Raw genomic sequence first — 20,569 nt, forward strand, 5'->3', positions numbered from 1 at the left:
CCTAAACGGCCTCAGCCCAGTATACCTGAAGGAGCGTCTCCACCCCCATCGTTCTACCCGGACACTGAGGTCCAGCGCTGAGGGCCTTCTGGCAGTTCCCTCATTGCGAGAAGCCAAGTTACAGGGAACCAGGCAGAGGGCCTTCTCAGTAGTGGCGCCCGCCCTGTGGAACGCCCTCCCACCAGACGTCAAAAAGAACAACAACTACCAGACTTTTAGAAGACATCTGAAGGCAGCCCTGTTTAGGGAAGCTTTTCATGTTTAATAGGTTATTGTATTTTAATGTTCTGTTGGAAGCCGCCCAGAGTGGCTGGGGAAACCCAGCCAGATGAGTGGGGTATAAATAATTATATTATTATTATTATTATTATTATTATTATTATTATTATTATTATTATTATTTTAGGTGCATTGGATCAAACTGTGGCACACACACTCAGCTCACAGCTGCAAATTTAAGCCATTAACAGATATGTTTGATAACTTTTTTTGTTAGCCGATACAGATTTTTCATATGCTTAACATCCATAGTGACATTGCATGAAGGCAAGTTTTTTCCTCAGTTATTGGTGCATTTGCACAGAAAAAGACCAGAAAAACATTTGTTAATTTTATTTTATTTTTAAATCAAATTATGCTTCACTCTTTTTCTTTTTTGGGTCCCTTATTTTCTTTTCATGTGTCGTCATTTTTTCAGTGGCTGTATTTATTACAACTAGGTGCCTCAGAAGCCAGAAGTGGCCTAATCCTTCAAGAGTAATTGGTTGGTAACATTGATGATACAGACCTTCTTATGAAACAGGATATCATGATTTAGAGCAGAAGTGACTGCCCCTCTCAAGCCACTTTGGCTGGTGTTTGGGTCTTACCACCTGCCAATCAGCTGATACCACATCAACTCACCTGACAGGAGCACATCTGGTGGAGGTGGTCCAAGGTCCATCTGAGAACCCCAGGGCACACCCACCCCAAGGACTAGCTTGGCACTTATCAACCACCATTAAAGCCATAGGGCTGTCTCAATACATCGCTGGCCTGTATAAAGTGGGCCCTGATTGGGCATTTGTTTTCCCAGTAGTGATGTATGGAAGTGAGAGCTGGACCATAAAGAAGGCTGATCACCAAAGAATTGATGCTTTTGAATTATGGTGCTGGAGGAGACTCTTGAGAGTCCCATGGACTGCAAGAAGATCCAACCTCTCCATTCTGAAGGAAATCAGCCCTGAGTGCTCACTGGAAGGACAGATCCTGAAGCTGAGGCTCCAATACTTTGGCCACTTCATGAGAAGAGAAGACTCCCTGGAAAAGACCCTGATGCTGGGAAAGATGGAGGGCACAAGGAGAAGGGGACAACAGAGGACGAGATGGCTAGACAGTGTTCTCGAAGCTACCAGCATGAGTCTGACCAAACTGCGGGAGGCAGTGGAAGACAGGAGTGACTGGCGTGCTCTGGTCCAGAGTCGGACACAACTAAACGATTAAACAACAACAACTGAGTTGAGGAGATGGTTAGTCTGGAAGGGTTCATATACTTTGCTGTCATGGCCACGTCTTTTCCTGGTGGGTCTTAGACTGGATCCATTAAGATGGTCTGCGCCTCAGAGATTTGCGGAATCGAATGGAGCATTTCAATACTCATTTTAAAAAAACAAAAGAACTTCATGCCCACCAGGTAATGGTAATTCAACACAAAAGGGGAGAGGATGCGGCTCTCTTTCCCTCCCATGGGTTTAACACAGAGACCCTTCTAGCATTACCATTTCCATGTAACACTGTGAAATTCAGTCTGCATGAAATGTTCTGGTAATTCTTACAGATGTTTTATTAAAGAAGGTGGAAAGGGGGCCTGAACAAATCCACTTAAAAATTAAATACCAAAATATGCAGTTCATTTTAGTGTTGGGTACACATTTCCTTTTGAAACATTAAGGCTTATGGGCCAACCCTAACATACAAGCTCAAATGAACAGACTGTGTACATGGATAAAGATACGAAGAAGAAAGGCCTGACTAGGGGCGGGGAGGGCTGGAGTGGGGAAGGAGTGAGTGAATTGATTTTGTTATGCAAGCCTTTTTTTCAGAAACCATATATATTAATGTTATATAGTTAGGCATTGTAGTATGAATGAATTTTGTTCTGTATTCTTTGTTTTATAGAATATATATAATAATGTTATGTTGCTAAGCAAATTTAATAAAAATAAAAATAAAAAAGGAAACATTAAGGCTTCACCACCTCCCCCAGACCCAGAACACATCGAGTGCAAAATGTAAAGCCACATCATTCGTGTCCTAGAGGGTGTATTAGTTTGCATGCCTGCCCAGCAGGAAAGTTAAATTCTGAAGTCAGTATTTCCATTGCATTTCCTGTTCCATATCCCATCATGGCCCTTTTTATCACCCGCATTTGCATTTGTTCCTCCAGCCAAGCAATAATACAAGTGCACCATATGGGAATCCCTAATTTGATATCTGGCTACATTTCATGAAGCAGTTATACTCTTGTTTCTAAAACAAGCTCTTAGCAGCATAACATTTCTCCGGGATGAAGGAGCTCTAGTAATGTCTGGTTCTGCATGACTTTGAAAACTAGAAGCAAAATGCTTTTTCTAATCAATAGAAGAGATGCTGCGTTACAAATCAGGGGAAGTTTAAGACAAAATCGTGCAGCTCCACAGAAAACAAAAGATACAGGGGAAAGAGAGAAAAACAAGATAAGTAAATGCTCACTGTTCCTCTCCAAATTGTATGTTGTTTCCTCCCAAATCTGGTTTCGTTCAGTAGCATATGCAAGTCAGTCCCACTACTATCTCTACAATTGTTGCATTCCGTTTAGGAGTGGATCTTTGTTGAACAAAGCTGGTTACAGAATAAAGGTAAAGGTAAAGGGACCCCTGACCATTAGGTTCAGTCGTGACCGACTCTGGGGTTGCGGTGCTCATCTCGCTTTATTGGCCAAGGGAGCCGGCGTACAGCTTCCAAGTCATGTGGTCAGCATGACTAAGCCGCTTCTGGCGAACCAGAGCAGCACACGAAAACACTGTTTACCTTCCCGCCGGAGCGGTGCCTATTTATCTACTTGTACTTTGATGTGCTTTCGAACTGCTAGGTGGGCAAGAGCTGGGACCGAGCAACGGGAGCTCACCCCGTCACGGGGATTCAAACCGCCGACCTTCTGATCAGCAAGTCCTAGGCTCTGTGGTTTAACCCACAGCACCATAGACCTCAGCAAATCGGGACTCTTGTTGTGTGTCATTGTCGTCTTCCTCCTATGCAGAATAAGGCCACCCCTTGATCCTTATGCTGAGCTCCACTGAAATTGGAAGAAGCTCAGAATACGATGGTTGCCCCTTCATTCATACAATGAGCGGACACAAAAGTTCTCTGGCCGGCAGCACAAAGGCTGCTAGGCTAGTGCAAGGATGGGTGTCACCACGTTACATTGTCATATGTGCACTCTCACACTCTCACACGGGACACAGACACAAATCCTTCTACCCAGCCCAGCACACTGTGTATTTTTATTTTTTTGCTGCCACTGTGGGGCCTTTGGGGTGCTTAGGAGCAGAGGCATAGCATGGGGGGCAGGGGGCCGTGGCCCTGGGTGCATATTTTTGAGGGGCCAAATTAGGCACCCCCACATCAGGCACAGAGCCCTGGCAGCTGAGGTGTGGTGGCAGGTGCGTTGGTCTAGGGGGCAAGTGGATAGAGACAGTGGGGAAGGAGCTTGTTAGAGGTGGGCTCAATTCACTTTCCATGCGGGCTCCACTCGTGCCCCCTGGCGTGTGCCCCCACCCTTGCTGCCCAGTCCACAACACTTGCTCTGCCCTGGGCACCAGCAATCCACGCTATGCCACTGCTTAAAACAGGGGTCAGCAACCTTTTTCAGCCGTGGGCCGGTCCACAGTCCTCAGACCTTGTGGAGGGCCGGATTATATTTTGAAAAAATTATGAATGAATTCCTATGCCCTGCAAATAACCCAGAGATGCATTTTAAATAAAAGCACACATTCTAACTCATGTAAAAACACCAGGCAGTCCCCACAAATAATCCAGAAATGCATTTTAAATAAAAGGACACATTCTACTCATGTAAAAACATACTGATTCCCAGACCGTCCGCAGGACGGATTGAGAAGGCGATTGGGCTGCATCCGGCCCCTGGGCCTTAGGTTGCCTACCCCTCTTTTAAAAGGTAAGGATAAATAGCCCAGAATACAGCCCAGCAATGCAGTGACAATCAGTGCTACTGATTTAAAATTGATGTAATATGTTCTGTCTACCTGGTCTCAACCAGTAACAGGGTGGTCATATTTTGTACCAATTGCCGTTTCTGAACCTTTTTCAAAGGCAGCCCTCTGTAGAGCCCATGACTGTAGCCATTCTGGACGTGACAAGTGCCAGGACAACAGAGCCACGGTCCAACTTCTCCAGATGCAGCCGGTATACCAGTCAAAGCTGGTAAAGGACACTCGCTGGTTACCAACAATACTCTTAACATAACAAACCCAAGAAGATTACACTGTTTATCTTCTTCCTCCTTGTGAAATGCAGCATAACAAAATTAGAAAGCATTTGTAGGGGATTCTGCTAGAGCTGCCCGCTCTGTGTTTTATGTTTTAATATTTTAAGCCAAGTTTATTATAACAAGTCGGTGACAGTGCTTTTAGTAGGTTAATAAATCATGGGCCTATCGTATCACCGGGTGACAGCTATGCACAGCACAAGCGGAAATCTGATATTATTTCAGCAAAATGGCCTCTTGGTATTGGCTGCAAGTACACTTCAAACTGTTGGGGTTTTTTCCACTTAGCTAAGTGCAATGTTTCATTACAGCTCTTGTTTCAACCTGCAACATATACTTGGGTCCACCTGCTCAGTAAAGAACTGTGAAGAGCCTTGCCTGGATCAGACACTTGCAAGGCCTGAATTACCTGTAGCTTTTCAGCGGCATGTAGTGACCTGCATTTTGCCTGGTTTCTTAACACAAGTGATGCAATAGTAATGCAGCTGCGGCGCAGAGGCCACTGAAAAAGCAGGAAATGCACGGCATCCGAATACCATTAAGTTGAGAAATCAACTGTCATGTTTTTCCCTAGATGAGGAAAATACCTTCCTTCTAGCTACAGTAACGCATACAGGGGAAACACAAAAAATTAGAATATCGTGGAAAAGTTCATTTATTTCAGTAATTCAACTTAAAAGGTGAAACTAATATATGAAAAAGGTGAAACTAATATATAAAAAGCAGAGACATCACCTTGCCAACAAAGGTCCGTATAGTTAAAGCTATGGTTTTCCCAGTAGTGATGTACGGAAGTGAGAGCTGGACCATAAAGAAGGCTGTTCGCCGAAGAATTGAGGCTTTTGAATTATGGTGTTGGAGGAGACTCTTGAGAGTCCCATGGACTGCAAGAAGATCAAACCTCTCCATTCTGAAGGAACAGATAGGTAGCCGTGTTGGTCTGCCATAGTCAAAACAAAACAAAAAAAAAATTCCTTCCAGTAGCACCTTAAAGACCAAATAAGTTAGTTCTTGGTATGAGCTTTCGTGTGCATGCACACTTCTTCAGATACACTGAAACAGAAGTTGCCAGATCCTTCTATATATAGTTGGTCTTTAAGGTGCTACTGGAAGGATTTTTTTTTTTTTTTCATTCTGAAGGAAATCAGCCCTGAGTGCTCACTGGAAGGACAGATCATGAAGCTGAGGCTCCAATACTTTGGCCACCTCATGAAAAGAGAAGACTCCCTGGAAAAGACCCTGATGCTGGGAAAGATGGAGGGCACAAGGAGAAGGGGACGACAGAGGACGAGATGGTTGGACAGTGTTCTCGAAGCTACCAACATGAGTTTGACCAAACTGCGGGAGGCAGTGGAAGACAGGAGGGCCTGGCATGCTCTGGTCCATGGGGTCACGAAGAGTCGGACACGACTAAACGACTAAACAACAAAAATATATGAGATAGACTCATGACATGCAAAGCGAGATATGTCAAGCCTTTATTTGTTATAATTGTGATGATTATGGCGTACAGCTGATGAAAACCCCAAATTAACAATCTCAGAAAATTAGAATATTAAATGAAATCAGCAAAACAAGGATTGCAAACAGAGCAATATTGGACCTCTGCATGTCATGAGTCTATCTCATATATTAGTTTCACCTTTTAAGTTGAATTGCTGAAATAAATGAACTTTTCCACGGCATTCAAATTTTTCGAATTTCACCTGTATGTCTTTGCTATCAGACGATAGTTCCTTTCACCGTTTTCATAGTGCCTTCATATAGATGTATATTAGAAAGTGTGTCTGTGCCTTGAAAAGGAGCAGGAATTCCTTTAGGAAGGGTGAGGCATTTACCTCAGGCAGTTTTTTTTTTAGTTTTTTTTTGGGGGGTACGCAGGGGTACGCATACCCCTAAACATTTTGTGAATATAAGTTTGGCCTCATTGAGGTGCAGCATTTCAATATGAGTAGGAAAATGAGAGTACCCCTAAACATTTTATTTTATTTTTAGGGGGGGAAAGCACTGACCTCAGCCTCATGTGTTGGGGGTGGGGCAGGGCAGCCACCCATCTTCCCCCTGAGACCTCAAAGCTGGCCTGCTGTCCCCAAATACAGTGCCAGATACTGTCCCATCACCTTTGCTGAAATAAAATTCTGCTGGCAGTCCTGTTGGACTGTGTACAGTGGTACCTCAGGTTAAGAACTTAATTCGTTCTGGAGGCATAGCTGTCAACCTTCCCTTTTTTTGTGGGAAATTCCCTTATTACAGCGCCGTTTCCTTTTGCTTCCTGCTGCTATCCCAGATTGTTAGATGTCCCGTAGACTGTCCCCGGGATAGGTGAGGCTGCTGTCCAGTGGAGTACTGTGTCCAGTTCTGGGCACCACAGTTCAAGAAGGACACTGACAAACTGGAACGTGTCCAGAGGAGGGCAACCAAAATGGTCAAAGGCCTGGAAACGATGCCTTATGAGGAACGGCTAAGGGAGCTGGGCATGTTTAGCCTGGAGAAGAGGAGGTTAAGGGGTGATATGATAGCCATGTTCAAATATATAAAAGGATGTCACATAGAGGAGGGAGAAAGGTTGTTTTCTGCTGCTCCAGAGAAGCGGACACGGAGCAATGGATCCAAACTACAAGAAATAAGATTCCACCTAAACATTAGGAAGAACTTCCTGACAGTAAGAGCTGTTCGACAGTGGAATTTGCTGCCAAGGAGTGTGGTGGAGTCTCCTTCTTTGGAGGTCTTTAAGCAGAGGCTTGACAACCATATGTCAGGAGTGCTCTGATGGTGTTTCCTGCTTGGCAGGGGGTTGGACTCGATGGCCCTTGTGGTGTCTTCCAACTCTATGATTCTATGATGATCCCTTATTTTCGAGGCTGCTGATCCCTTATTTTCGAGGCTGCTGATCCCTTATTTTCAAATCTGAAAGTTGACAACTATGTCTGGAGGTCTGTTCTTAACCTGAAACTGTTCTTAACCTGAGGTACCACTTTAGCTAATGGGGCCTCCCGCTGCCGCCGCACGATTTCTGTTCTCATCCTGAAGCAAAGTTCTTAACCCGAGGTAATATTTCTGGGTTAGCGGAGTCTGTAACCCGAAGCATTTGTAACCTGAAGCGTCTGTAACCCGAGGTACCACTGCACATGGAAAAGGGAGGACGCCATCTTGCCCTTTGCCTCAGCAGCAAAATGTCTCAAGCCAGGCATTCTTTCTGGAAGAAAGCCAACTTTCTGGAGAGGAGAAGGTTCTCACAGGCTGGCGGTGATGAAAGGATCAGGAAGCTGCAAACTAGGATAGATGACTGTGCAGCACAGTTGTGTTTAACAATGTTAAGTCCGTAGTAGCTAAAAGTGTCTGCGCAGTTTTTCACAAGCAGCAATGAGACGGAAATAAACAAAAACTCAGCAACAGAGAAGGAATGCAAACAAGCAAGCTGATGCAGACAGAAGAACACTGCCTTGTGCAACAGAAGTGAACAATTATATAGACTGAAAGTGTGGCTTAAAATGGGTGCTTCTCATGAGAATGTTATCAAGAGAAATATATAGTTGCTGGTGAATAGAATCAAGAGCAACTAATAGAGGTAACTTAGGGATGTTATAGAACAATCTAGCGTTTACATAACCATTGCAGTGGATGCATGTGGGTCCAGGAAAAAATATAAATTAAATTGCAAATTTACCTCTTTGGCGACATTTATTTATTTATTTATTTCTCAGTGGTTTACGTAAAAAAAACCCAATTAAAAATACCAATAAAATGTATTAAAATATAAATAAAACCTACAGTTTTAAAACAAATATACATTATAAAATTGCATTGCGTGCTGAGGTCCCCCAAAACACCCCTACCCCAATAACTCACACATCACTCATAAATTTTTGTTTAAGGTTTTTGGCATAGTTTTGGCCACAACTTTATTAAACATACAAATTGTGAGTGGTTGCTTAGGCATTGGTTATGACTAGCTGTCCCCCCCGCCTTGGGGGACAGCACTGACTCCCGGATTCCAGCGAGAGCCAGTGTGGAGGAACAAGATCAGGGATAACTGGAGCTGCGACACAGACCCTCAGCTTCTCCCCGCATACTCCCAGGAGCTTACGCGGCCCGCACCCGATTCCAGGGGTTTGGACGAGAGGATGGTAAGCCCCTGAATTCCTTTAACAGAATTCCCATGCAGCAGCAGCATTGGAGGGGCAGGCACAGCCAATCCATACCCCTCCACCAACCAATTTAAACCAATGCCTAACCGCCTTGCTTAGGCATTGGTTATGACTAGCTGTCCCCCCCGCCTTGGGGGACAGCACTGACTCCCGGATTCCAGCGAGAGCCAGTGTGGAGGAACAAGATCAGGGATAACTGGAGCTGCGACACAGACCCTCAGCTTCTCCCCGCATGCTCCCAGGAGCTTACGCGGCCCGCACCCGATTCCAGGGGTTTGGACGAGAGGATGGTAAGCCCCTGAATTCCTTTAACAGAATTCCCATGCAGCAGCAGCATTGGAGGGGCAGGCACAGCCAATCCATACCCCTCCACCAACCAATTTAAACCAATGCCTAACCGCCACAGAGCCTTAGCTCACCGCCAAACCACTCACAAATGCAACCCTTCCTTCAATCCCAAAGCAACCGTAGCCAACCAGGTGTCGTTCCCCATAGGGGAAAGATGTCCCCTAAAGGGGGCAGCAGCCTTGAAGGCAATCACAGGGTGCAAAATCACGGAACCACCTGAAGCAAGGACCTATTTTATTTTACTTTATTATTTATTTTATTTTATTTTATTTTCCACTGCCTTATTAACATGCTTTCCGGCCTCTTCGGTGGTAGTTTGTCTAGGCATTGGTTCCCGACTAGCTGCACCTGACCTCAGCAGGGCAGCACTGACGACTGGGCCCCACCATATCGTCAGTACAAGCAAACATTGTGGCGGAGCAATGAATCCCAAAGCAACCGCATCCAGCCAGGTGTTGTACCCCATAGGGGAAAGATGCACCCCATCTGCCCTAAAGAGGGCAACAGCCTTGAAGAAAAACAGCAGGGTGCAATATCACAGAGCCACCTAAAGCAAGGACCTATTTTATTTTATTTGTTATTTTATTTTATTTACTTTATTTATTTTATTTTATTTTCCACCGCCATATTAACATGCTTTCTGGCCTGCTCGGTGGTAGTTTGTTTAGGCATTGGTTCCCGACTAGCTGCACCTGACCTCAGCAGGGCAGCACTGACGACTGGGCCCCACCATATCGTCAGTACAAGCAAACATCGTTGGGGAGCAATGAACCAGGATCAGACTCAAGCTCACCCCAAATGCTCCCAGGGACTCTTGCGTGGCCCTACCCCTCGAAAGGGGTTGACAAAAGCATGGCAAATCCTTGGATTCCTTTAATGGAATATCTTTGCACATTGGAGGGGACAGGTGCTCAAACCCCCCCTCCAGATCACCTTGAACCAATGCCTTAAATTATTTTGAGTCCAGGGAGAGCTGCCATCAACTCGAACCAAGCCCTCTTGCATGCAGGAATGCAAACTTATGCTGGAGGAAGACGGCAAATCATTCTCGCCTAGCTGTACCACCAGCACTGCGGGAGGACCTGCACAGGTCACACTTGACCGCACCAAAGGAAGGATCTCCTCCCAAAGCATTCCCCATCTGGACATCCAGTATATGTTCACATGGGCAGGAAGACTGAGATGGCGCCCCAGTCCAGACTCGTCAGCGCGCTTGCCAGCCGAGTGTATGCTATGGCCCAAATGCGCACAGCTGCTCCTATGAAAAAAGGAAGTAACAGACAAGCATCAGCACAGACATCATTGTGACACTTCCTGATATAACCCTTGTCAGCGTCAGACTTCCAATGACCCGTATTCACAATCCTGTCTACTGACAGGCCCCCAGTGTGCAGCCTTTGCAGCAGCCCTATTCAGAAGGAATGAGGCGTGTTCAGCGGTAGGCACGCCGCAGGCCGTAATAACTGGTGCACGACGTAAGCACATTGATGCCTGGCTAACAGGAACCCATTTTCATGCACTAGGAGCGGGCCAGCCCCCAGGGGAATGAAAAGCCAAATATTTCTGGTATCCATAACTGGGCAAGGGCCCTCCTCACCTGTAACGGGAAGCCTGATTGTGGCACTCCTGCCCACTAAGTCTGTTTTAGAGTTCCCAACTCTAATGACAAGCTCCAAAGCAGATAAGGAAAAGTCCTGAAGCAATAAGCCTCCAGACTCTCAGCCCCGTGCTGGCTCCAACAACCATTTCCCCAACCCTCAGTGCACCAAAATGCAATGGAATACTGAAAGGAATCTCGCCTTGATCTTTTACCAGCAGATAAGCTTTAGCTTGTTGCAGATACTGCATAGGTAAAATTGACCGACTTCCTGCCCACTGTCCTATGAGGTTGGAGCCTATTCCAACCTTCCAAGGCCCTGCGCACTACAAACTTTATACAAGGGTCTCTGAAAATTAAAGCTTCAGTATAACAGACATTGCAGCGGACTGAATTCTTATAGTTATAACAGCATGCCCAATCTGCAGCAGGTGGACCAAATACTGCAGGATCTGCTCAGAGGATGGGGGCCAGTTCATCTGAATGGCCAAGGACTGCCAGCTTAGGGCTAAGAAATCCATCCAGACCTTCCCATAAGAGCTAAAAGCAGAAAGGGAAATGGAAGCTGCTGCTCTCTGTAATTACTAATTGTTGTCAAAATGCCATAGGTGGTCTGGAAAAGTCTGGCAGTAGCTGAGTGTCTGGAGCCCAGGATCCGAAGCACTCCATCTGAAAATGGGATAGAGTGTCAGTGACATCATTAGAGGATCCCGTAATCAGGGGAGCAGAAAGCACAATATTAAACCTTAAGCGGCGCAGCTCAAAAGCGTGAGCGGAGGGGCGGAGACTCTGCTGGAGCGTGAGGACTGTTTTGCCAAGACGCTCACCACTACCTGGTTATCAGACCAAAAGCAGATCTGATGTTCACAGGACTCCTCGGGCCACATGTGAACTGCTACTACAATGGGGAAAACTCAAGAAAAGTTAGGTCACATGATTGCCTCACCATACCGGGCTTGAGGCCATGGCTTTGCACACCAGCAGCCCCTGAAATAAAAAACCAAAGGGCAAAGATCCAGCAGCATCAGCATGAACCTGAAAATCCCTGTGCAAGTTCCAGGTATCCTGCCATGGCCAACTACTATTGCATACATTTAGGAATTGCAACCATTGCATGAGATCCCATTGCATGTATGAGAAAGGTAAGGGGACCTCAGGCCGCAGGCAGCCTGGCCTAGTGGAAAGGGAAGGGGCGGCCTGGGGCAACCACTCTGCATGCAAGATTAATTAAGTGACCCAGCAAGATCGGATCTGATGAAGCATCACTTGCTACAGAGGAAGTATTACAAAATAACTTCCTTCAAGGCAGACAGCTTCTCCATAGGCAAGTGGTATGTTTTAGCAAACGATATCCATCTGGATCCCTAAATAAAATGGGAATATGGGCAAAAGGTATTGAGGTATTGCTTGCCAGCTTCCAGCCCCTGCTTGGGCAGGGGGCATCTTGTGCTGCCATCATAATACGTAAATTTACAGGGCTGACGCTGGCCAGAACCCCTAAAGAAGTCCCGACAAAGCTGCTGCCGAGCCAGCTTCCTTTTCAGACACACACTCTGTGCAATGCAACTACACACTCCATGCAACACAACTACACACTCCGTTCAATGCAACTACACACTCCATGCAATGCAACTACACACTCCGTTCAATGCAACTACACACTCCGTGCAATGCAAAAACGCACTCTGTGCAATGCAACTACCCTCCATGCAATGCAACTATACTCCCTGCAATGCAACTACACGCTCCGTGCAATGGAACTACATACTCCGTTCAATGCAACTACACACTCCGTGCAATGCAACTACATACTCCGTTCAATGCAACTACACACTCTGTGCAATGCAACTACACACTCCGTGCAATGCACACACACTCTGTGCAATGCAAAAAACACACTCTGTGCAATGCAACTACACCCTCCGTGCAATGCACACACACTCTGTGCAATGCACACACACTCTGTGCAATGCAACTACACACTCCTTGCAATGTGCCCACACCCACACTCCGTGCAATGCAACAACACACTCCGTGCAATGCAACTACACTCCGTGCAATGCACACACACCCTCCATACAATGCGCACAACCTCCGTGCAATGCAAATGCAAATCTCTCATGCAATGCAATGCAAATGCAGCCCGTGCAGCGCTGTGCCCTGCAACGCACAGAGCAAACTGCAATGCGGGCACGCAAAGGTGCTTTCTCCCGCTTGCATATTGCAAACGTGGCGCCTGTTACATCCCTCGCAGTGAGGGAACCACCAAAAGACCCTCGACACTGGACCTAAGTGTCCAGGTAGAGCAATGGGGGAGCATGCAGCTGTCCCATATAGGGACCAATCCTGCAACCTAGGCATTACCGGCAAAAGCCCTGTCATAGTCCGCAAAAACTAAACAATGTAAGGAACCGGTGAAACCAATGCTTCATGGACCACATGGGGACACTATTCAGGCCGGAAACGCTTCCAGGCCATCGAATTCTAGGGCAAAGCCCTAGGATCACGTGCTAGGCCAGGCATGAATGTTTCCATCAGAGACTTAAAAATTAACTGCTACCTGTAGCAGACTTAGGCTTGGAAGTTATGTGCAGGCCAAATAGGCCTCCCTGCCTCTGCTCTTGAGAATCTTAGTCTCATAGCAATATTAAAGGAACTCAATATAGTGCTCCCGCCCAAGGCTAGATTAAAATTTGGCCAACAGCGCTGCACACACTCAAATAAAGCCAACCTTCGGGGGTGCTATAAACGAAAGCGATTCCAGCTAAGCTGGGAACAGCCCTGACTAGCCCCACAATTTACAACAGGAGAAATGGGGGAAACCTTTTTTGCGAAAGAAAGCCCCTAACGGGGACTCTCTCCCTATTGGGAAAGGCAAGCCACAGATACAGGGAGAATCTTCCCACAGGGCAGGGTAAGGGATGGGGTGGGAAATCGAATAGGAAAGGGGAATTAAATTATTTAAGGGACTAAAGAGGATTAAAAGAAGGGGGAAATAAAGAAATGTAACCAGACAATGAGAAGATTGCATCACTGTCCTCCAGACAGTCCAAGTGCTCCACGTGATCCGGTTCCCACATTGAAAGAGAAAGCAGCTTGCTGTGAACCTTGTTTAAATAACCTGTTCCCACCCCCAAATTGGCAACATCCATTTTATCCCAGCAACTCAAACAGCCAATCCTTGCCAGGCCCCTCTATCTTATACTCCCTGGCAACTATGGGGTGTCTTGCTAGGCCCCATCCGCAACACGTGCTCTCCTTTAGTGAGAACACGCTTTATAAAATTTGGCTTTCCTAATACTAAGTACAATATTAACATTCCAAAAAGCTGCTAACATAGCAAATGAACAACATCACAGAAGTTATGCAAAGAATGCAGGGCTAGTTTTCTCATAATTGTAGAAGCCAAATATGTAAAAGTTATAATATGTATTGACAACAATGACAATCCAGTCACACAGTTACAAACAATGTCATATTTGAAAATGAGGTAGAAGCAGAGATACACAGTTTGAAATGATTAGGCATCAGATAGCTATGGGTTGATACTGAAGTTGCTCCTTTACTTGATAACTGTGCTTCACCCATTCTCTGTGTATAATGAATAAATTAGTTGAGAGAGGGAACAGATGACACAAAATACCTGACCTCAATAATACACAAATACTGGACAAGCTCAACTTGAATGTAAGGTATCACCAACTGGAGGAAGAGCCCAGTTCTAGATTCCCACCCATGTTGACCTAGGGAGATGTAAGAGACTGACAATGCATCCCTATCCATTCCTGAACAGAAGAAGGTCTGTGAGGGCTTACTCACAGGAAAAAATGGTATCATCACACATTAACTCAGTGGTACTTGCTTTGTGTAAGAGGATTGCACTATTAGCTATAGGGTATCATTGGCAATGGGACACGGGTGGCGCTGTGGTCTAAACCACAGAGCCTAGGACTTGCCAATCAGAAGGTTGGCGGTTTGAATCCCCACGACGGGGTGAGCTCCTGTTGCTCGGTCCTAGCTCCTGCCAACCTAGCAGTTCGAAAGCACGACAAAGTGCAAGTAGATAAATAGGTAAAGGAAGGGAAGGTAAACGGCGTTTCCGTGCGCTGCTCTGGTTCGCCTGAAGCGGCTTAGTCATGCTGGCCACATGACCCGGAAGCTGTACACCGGCTCCCTCAGCCAATAAAGCGAGATGAGCACAGCAAACCCAGAGTCGGTCACGACTGGACCTAATGGTCAGGGGTACCTTTACCTTTAAGGAAAAGCAGGACATTCCAGTATCAAATCAGATACTGGAATGGCTTCTGTAAATCCAGGACTGTCCCTGGAAAATAGGGACACTTGGAGGGTCTGGAGTTACAGAGATATATAGAGCATATTCGGCACAAAGTAGGAGAGCCACCCTTCAACTTGGGATGGGGGAGAATCCTGAATCACCCCGATTCACCTTATTATTTGACCCACACACAAAGCCAATGAACCCCCATCCACCCATACATTCCAGATTGGTCATGTCAAGAGTGGAGCTTCATCTCATGTTTAAAAGGAGCTTTCAGTGTGATGGGAAGCAGGGAGCTTTTGATTGGAAACAGGAAACAGTCTGTCCATCCCCGGTCCCTGTCCCCCAATAATATTTGCAGCCATATGATAGAAATAAGTCCTTCTGATGCAAAGGAGACTCACTTCCACATTAGTGTGTTGAGGACTGCAGCATCTACAGATGGGGCTTTCACTGAGACACTCAACGGTAGATATAAAGCAGACAAATTTATGACGTGAAGGGGAACAGCGGAGACGATTTCAGCAGACAGTCCTATATCTGGGGGTACAGAAAGCACTGGGCTGCCAGGGAGACATTTGAGTTTGAAGCACCCATTATAATCACTGAGCAAAAAGCTTGGGTCATGATGACCCAAAAGAAATGGTGCCATATTTCATTTTTTCTAAAAACAGGGCTTGGAACAAATCGCTATGACACCACCAAGCATATAACAGCTGGCATTAATAACACTACATTAATTCCTGTAAGGACTTGCAAGTTATTTGCCAGTTCTACCAAGATCTCAAGAGCAAGAAGGGCACTAATCCCAGTAGTAAAGGTAAAGGGACCCCTGACCATTAGGTCCAGTTGTGGCCAACTCTGGGGTTGCGGCGCTCATCTCGCTTTATTGGCTGAGGGAGCCAGCGTACAGCTTCCGGGTCATGTGGTCAACATGACTAAGCCACTTCTGGTGAACCAGACCAGCGTACGGAAACACTGTTTACCTTCCTGCCGGAGCGGTACCTATTTATCTACTTGCACTTTGACGTGCTTTCGAACTGCTAGGGTGGCAGGAGCAGGGACCGAGCAACAGGAGCTCACCCCGTCACGGGGATTCGAACCGCTGACCTTCTGACCGGCAAGTCCTAGGCTCTGTGGTTTAACCCACAGCGCCACCCGCGTCCCTAATCCAAGTAGTACCTTGGCAATAGTGACATGCCTGAAATAGAGAGCGCAGTGGTGGGATAATAAAAGACAAAAGTAAGAGCAAAAGTTGCTTCTCTTTGAAAAATGTGTATAATTTATATACTTTCCATGGCTTGAGTTCAGCTGTGACCTCTCAGCTGGAAGCTGTCTTAGCCTGCGTTCCCTTTCCACCTGCCTAGTGAGAAAACAGCCACCATCTCTGTAAGCACGGATAAATCTGTCATACTGACTTACACGATGAACTCTCTGGAGGAAGAGTAAAGCAGTCCAGAGGATAAATCTAAGCCACAGAAACAGAAGCAAGGATGTCAGAGTTTACAACATCTCCTTTTAACCCCTTTGGTATGGGCCTTATTGCCTATAATTATCACTAGCACAGCCTGACACCCTGAAGCCTTTGTGGCGGGATGAATGCTCAAATATTTAAGTACCAATATGACACAGAGAGCTCATCATCAGGGGAACAGGATGCAACAATAACAGTCCTCTGAGATTGTGGAAATGGTGGCAACAGGAGGAAGGGAAGGGTGCTCAATGAGGACAGCCTTTTTTAATCGCAAGTATGGATTAAAAAAAAAGGTAAAGTTAAATCCAGTCGTGAACGACTCTGGGGATGCGGCACTCATCTCACTTTACAGGCCATGACAGCCAGCGTTTGTCTGCTTCCGCAGACAGTTTTTCCGGGTCATGTGGCCAGCATGACTAAGCCGCTTCTGGCGAACCAGAGCAGCGCGCGGAAATGCCGTTTACCTTCCTGCCAGAGCGTTACCTATTTAACTACTTGCACTTTGATGTGCTTTCAAATTGCTAGGTTGGCAGGAGCAGGGACCGAGCAACAGGAGCTCACTCCGTTGCGGGGATTCGAACTGCCGACCTTCCGATCGGCAAACCCTAGGCTCTGTGGTTTAGACCACAGCGCCACCCACTTCCCTAAGTATGGATTAAGTACAGTTTTAAAAGGTAAATTGAAGCCGTACCAGAACCCAAAGGCTCAGGCCATTCTATGCTGAATTTAACTAGTCTGCAGCTCGAAGGGACATGGGTGGTGCTGTGGGTTAAACCACAGAGCCTAGGACTTGCCGATCAGAAGGTCGGCAGTTTGAATCCCCGTGATGGGGTGAGCTCCCGTTGCTCGGTCCCCAGGAAGGTAAACGGCGTTTCCGTGCGCTGCTCTGGTTCGCCAGAAGCGGCTTTGTCATGCTGGCCACATGTACGCTGGCTCCCTTGGCCAATAAAGTGAGATGAGCGCCGCAACCCCAGAGTCAGTCACGACTGGACCTAATGGTCAGGGGTCCCTTTACATTTACCTTTACCTTTACCCTGCAGCTCATTGTTAACCAGTCCCTGACTCTCCCTTTTGTGTGAAGAATGGCCAGGTCCACTTCTTCTCATGAAGGGTTTTTCTGAACATAAAGCACCTAGTGGCAATGAAAACACAGCACCACTCCCTTACCCAAACAGTGCATTCAGTTCCTTCAAAAAAGAACTGTTCTGAAAAGGCAGGTGCAGGGTGTGCAGCTCAAACATTTTAATACTAAAAATCATGGAATAATAAACAATTTGAAACCGGTTTATTTTGACTGCAAGGGGGCGCATCACAACCAACTCTCTCATTTCTCGCATGCCTATGAGAAGGGGAATTGGTTTAAGAAGTGGAAGGAAGAAATCACTGAGGGTGGGGCTTCTCAGAAAGTTTAGGACCATATTAGTTTAGTTCGATAGCAGAACTCCGTTTGTTTGTTTGTTTGCTTGCTTGCTTGTTATAAAGTGTATACCCAACCCCTGAAAAGCTGTTTGCCCCTAAGGTGGCGTACCAATATCGTGCCATAAAAATACCCACCGATGTTATTTTGTATAATAATAACGCAGCATAAAAATTAGTCAACCTTGAACTCTAAACTATTACCTGGGGCATTCAATAGCCAACATGATTTCTCTGTTTTGCATCATTTTATGTCAGAAATATATTATTATAGTCAACTATACATGTAAGTACAAAATGAATGACTGGAGAAGATAAAACTCAAACCATTTAAAATAACATACGATCTACCACTCACTGCCCCTCCTCTTAAACTCGGGCTTTATAAACAAAATCAGAACGAGGAATTACAATAGGGAAAGAAATAGTAAAGCAGGAAAAAAGGAAGAAAAATATATACAAAGTGTGTTTCTGTTGCATGTCAACTTTAGGGGTACATGTTCCATCAATATAAAAAGAATTGGTATTATTATTATGGGCCATTTCCCCCTTAACAGGCCACATAGCTAGGCATTATAATGGAGCCAAATCATTTGGGTGTGAGGACTGAATGAGTCCTGAGCTTTCTTATTATTTGTGACTATTTCAGATACATTGCTTGTTCCCAAATTCTTCCAAATAAAATATTTATTTTCAGAGTATTTTCATGGGTAGTAGTAAAAGGAAGTTAGACTGTACAAAGTGAGATTGCTTGCAAAAATATTGTTGAGTCCCATGGATCTTAAGTCTACTCATTCTTGTGAGCAGACTTAAGATATAAAGGACTCAGCGAAATTCTCTTTATTCTGAGTGATATTATTTTATCGTCTTTCTATGTGCCAGCGAGAATGAATGGGTTTCCCCAGTCCTTATAACGGACTTTTCCGTGGAATAACAGAAATGTGCTCCATCTACTATACCCTTTTCATCCCTTTTGAGCTATTTATACAAGTATTCAGAAGCTTAACCAGAAATGAAAGAAATTCATTTTAGTTTACATGTAGTAAGAGACTCTGGGACTCCATTACGTCTCTAGCAGCGGTGAAAAGGTGATTTTTTATTTTTTTTATTTTGTAAAGGCAACACAAGTAAATCTGTTTAGCCTGGAAAAGAGAGATAGATAATACTTTATTCGGCTATAAGCCCACAAGGTAAAACCAATCAATAAATAAAATAGCATTTTACATTCTAAAATATCAACTAAAATATTTCAACGCATAATCTCCTTCATGTTACATACAATCTCTAGATGTACCATATTGTGGCCTTGAATATAAAGATGGTGGATAGAGTTTACTAGATTTTTAATAGTCATGCAGCATTCCATGAAGTCTTTTATATGAAAGAACTGAATTCAGGAATCTGGCAACCTGTAATGTTCTATAAGAGTCAATGTCCTGGAGTAGATAGGCTAGACCTGGAAAAGAAGAGACTGAAAGATATGATAGCCATCTTCAAATATCCAAAAGGCTGTCACATGGAGAAAGCTTGTTTTCCCCTGCTCCAAATAGTAGCACCCAAACCAATGGCTTCAAATTACAAGAAAGGAGATTCTGACTAAACGTAAAGAAGAACTTTCTCACAGTAAGAGCTGTTCGACTGTGGAACGGACTCCCTTGGGAGGTTGTGAACTATTGAAGGTTTTTAAGCAGAAGTTGGCTGGCAATCTGTCATGGATGCTTTAGCTGAGATTCTTGCATAGCAGAGGGTTGGGTAATAATAATAATAATAATAATAATAATAATAATAATAATAATATTTTTATTTGTACCCCACCCATCTGGCTGGGTTTCCCCAACCACTCTGGGTGGCTTCCAATAGAGTTTAAGTATAGATTAAAACATTAGTCATTAAAAACTTCCCTAAACAGGGCTGCCTCCAGAGGTCTTCTAAACGTCAGGTAATTGTTTTTCTCTTTGACATCTGGTGGGAGGGCGTTCCACAGGGCGGGTGCCACTACCGAAAAGGCCCTCTGCCTGGTTCCCTGTAACTTGGCTTCTCGCAGTGAGACAACCGCCAGAAGGCCCTCGGCGCTGGACCTCAGTATCCAGGCTGAACGATGGGGGTGTAGATGCTCATTCAGGTATACTGAGCCGAGACCGTTTAGGGCTTTAAAGGTCAGCACCAACACTTTGAATTGTGCCCAGAAAGGTACTGGAAGCCAATGTAGGTCATTCAGGACCAGTGTCATATGGTCTCGGTGGCCGCTCCCAGTCACCAGTCTAGTTGCCACATTCTGTATTAGTTGTAGTTTCCGGGTCACCTTCAAAGGTAACCACATGTAGAGTGCATTGCAGTAGTCCAAGCAGGAGATAACCAGAGCATGCACCACTCTGGCAAGACAGTCCACAGACATGTAGAGTCTCAGCCTGCGTACCAGATGGAGCTGGTAAACAGCTGCCCTGGACACAGATTTGACCTGCGCATCCATGGACAGCTGTGAGTCCAGAATGACTCCCAGGCTGCGCACTTGGTCCTTCAAGAGCACAGTTACCCCATTCAGGACCAAAGAGTCCTCCACACCCACCTGCCCCCTGTCCCCCAGAAACAGTACCTCTGTCTTGTCAGGATTCAACCTCAATCTGTTAGCCACCATCGATCCTCCAACCTCCTCCAGACACTCACACAGGACCTTCACTGCCTTCGCTGGTTCTGATTTAAAAGAGAGGTAGAGCTGGGTATCCTCCACATACTAATGAACACCCAGCCCAAACCCCCTGATGATCTCTCCCAGCGGCTTCAA

Source organism: Podarcis filfolensis, assembly GCF_964270895.1.
Source record: "Podarcis filfolensis genome assembly, chromosome: 3".
NCBI lineage: Eukaryota > Metazoa > Chordata > Lepidosauria > Squamata > Lacertidae > Podarcis > Podarcis filfolensis.